Genomic DNA, 3,219 nt, shown 5'->3' with positions numbered 1-3,219 from the left:
CCTAAACAAGTCAAACCATCTCTCAATGTGAATGCTTTGTTCATTTGATGTCTAGGTCAAAACACCATTCTCATATGTCTATGATCAATGTTGTTCTAAGATCATTCAATCAAGGTTTTGCCAAGATCACAAGCATGAAGGATAAGACATCAAACCAATAGAAACAACTAAAAGAGTACCATAGATTGAAAACCCAACATCCATACACAAAAGGGGGACCCCTCCCCCACAACTAGGGTTCTACTCCATACTCAAAGGAAGAAAACAAGAAGAAACAAAGGAGAACATGATAGAGAAGAGAAAGGAATGCTTAGATTGGTCTTCAATGGTGATGATCACTTCTCTTCTTCTCCAAGTCTCCCAAGCTCCAAGTTTTTTCCAAAGTGGTTTCTCCCCTTTCAAAGTGGCCAAAAGCTCCCCTTTCCTTTCCCTCTTTCCTCTTTTGTTTAGCAAACCCTAGGGCTTTCTTCTTTCTCACTAATGGGCTTGGAAATGACCCAAAACAACAAATTAATTTCGTCAGACAGAAATGGGCGATCTCTCTGTGTTTCAGGGCGGGAGCCCGAATATGCTTCACATTTTCGGGCGGTCGGCAGAACTTATGGGCGGCCCTCCTGAATTTTCTGTTACATCTCAGGCTTCTATCACTTTAGGGCGGCCAGATCTCTTTCTAGGGCGGTAGCCTGTTTTTGCTCTTGCTCCACATTCCGCGTTTTCGTCCGATTTTTTCGTTGTTTTCTCCCGGAGACTTCACTGCACCACCTGATCCTGAAATGGACAAAACAAGGACCTACTCTACCCCTAGACGACTCATATGCACATGATTCCGATGATAAAGATCCCAATCACTCATAAAATTCTCAAGTAAAGATGGTGTGATCAAATCCCCCCAGACTTGAACGTTTGTTCGTCCTCGAACGAAACACATGATCGTAAAAATGTCTAAGGCCTGAGAGGTTATGATCAAACTTGAATGGGATCTAAGGTTGGCTTGTCTATCCGGGAAAAAGTCACCGTGAATGGAATCGAGCTCAGCATACTCTAGCCTTCTAGCATTCAAACAAACGGCTACTAATGGAACTTCTATCACCCCCCGTGGTCTAAGGTAGATTATACGCATCTTGTCGAGCATGTCTCTCAAACACATCCTATGCAATCTCTATGTATGATCTAGCCCACATTTTTGAGATTCTACCTCGCCCTATCCTTCTTTCTTTATTCATTTTGTTTCTTCTTTTCTTTTCTTTTTCTCTTCTCTTTTTTTTTTTTGGAAACATCCCGGGCTTCTAGGACGTTGAAGTTGACGAATGACATACCTTTTTGGTATTCGCCCCACAACTTAGACCCGAGCCATCGGTTTCTAATGCACTCATGTCCTCGAATGATTTTCATTAACGAGCTAATGACAGCGGAGTGTCGGGATGCTATTTTATTTATTCGGGCTTTCTTCTATGCTATGGGCTTACTAAACTTAGAGATAGAAGAATGGTTCTTGGGGAGACGTTTGCGCTTGGTTCGTAGCTTCTAATCCGCCTAGACCTTAGGAGGTAAATAATCCCACATAACAATCGCTCGTTCTAGGACTAGATTGACTATTTCTGCTTCACACGACAATCCATTCAGCTACTAAGGGGATCCCAAGTCCGGTTTCTCAAGCCCTTCAAAACAGCCTCGCTCTACTCCCCCCACATCATCATTTGACCAACCTCTTATGCAAATGCATGTATGCATGTCTATACCTATATGAACTTATGCAATATGCAACCTAATTAGAGACCTATCGTGAGACTCAATATACAAATGCATGTAACTCTATTCGGATCTATGATGAAGATGCACACACATTTTTTTTTTTAAAATGCAAATATGTAATGCTCACAAGGCTCAAAACTTTGTTAGTGTGTCTCCCCCCCAGACTTGATTCAGACACCGTCCTCGGTGTCGAGTCGATGTCAACGGATGAAGAAAAGATGAAAAGCGGAAGGGTTTTAGATGTTGAACCTGATTGGAGTGTAGAACCCATCCATAGAAAGCTTCTCATCCTTTGAGCGTCTTGCAAGAGCCCTATGAAATGCAAAAAGAAAAATACAAATGCAATGCTAGGGGTGTAATGTTAGCGCAAATGAGAATCGGAAAATGATGAGATATATGAGTTGGTGAAGCTCAGAAATAATGGGAGGGCCGCCCTAAAATGAGGGTAGGGCGCCCGTTTTTGTCTGAGAAACAGTACTCGACAATGGAGGCGCAAATCCCCAAAAAATTTCGAGATTCGGGTTCTAGGGGGTGATATAGGCTCGAAAATTGCATCTCTAAGCTAACCCAAACAGTCTAGAGTTCGAAAAATCCGCCAAGGGAGAACTACGAGATGAGAAATAGAGAGATTGAAGAGGAGGAGAGTGTTACCTTGCGGCCATTAAAGGAATGAAGAGGAGAGAATGAGAGAGATGGCTGCAAACGGTGAGGATTTGGTTGCCGGGGACTAGGCGTTTTTCGTGTTAGTCTAAGTTTTTGCTAGGTCATCATTGCTTGGGTTTCTACTTGGGATCTCTTAGTGTTACGATCTTTTCTCACCTTTGGCTAGTTTTCCTTTCACTCTTCTTTGCGTGTAGATCTCTCGGTGTATGACAAGAAGCACAACCGACAAGGATCAACTTTTATTTGATTCAGAAATTGAGAGGACTGTACGTTTTACTCGGAAGCAACAAAGACAGTGGAAAATGGCCGAAGATTTGTTGAGAGAGAACAACGCTCGAAGGGAACAACCAGCCCAAGCAGCCCCTAGAACGCTTCGAACGTACACACAACCGAAGCACACCCAACTACTCTCTTGCATTAATAAGGAGCCGTTGGAGGACTTTGAAATGCGCACGCGCCGGGTTCTAAATTTGTAACCCGATTCGTACCACTATCCGCAAGTATACGGTAGTTGTAGTACCGGAGTCGATCACGAGGACTAGGTTGTGTTAATTCATTCTTAAACTAGATCAAAGGTGATGGAAAATATTGATTGCAAGGTGTTTGTGAAAATGTAAATATGAAAAGAGGGTCAAATGAGCAAACGAAACTTGTGTGATGAAAACGATTGGACACGAATGTTGTAAGTTCGGGGTCCCTTTGACGGGTATGGATGTTCAAAATGTGAAAGCACTCATGATCATCATTTCTAATTGGGGATTTCAAGGCTCTTTGTATAAGATCTTTCTCTCTCAAGCTTAGATC

Source organism: Tarenaya hassleriana, unplaced genomic scaffold (assembly GCF_000463585.1).
Source record: "Tarenaya hassleriana unplaced genomic scaffold, ASM46358v1 Cleome6, whole genome shotgun sequence".
NCBI lineage: Eukaryota > Viridiplantae > Streptophyta > Magnoliopsida > Brassicales > Cleomaceae > Tarenaya > Tarenaya hassleriana.
The sequence above is the reverse complement of the archived record's forward strand: the minus strand, read 5'-3'. Positions refer to the sequence as shown.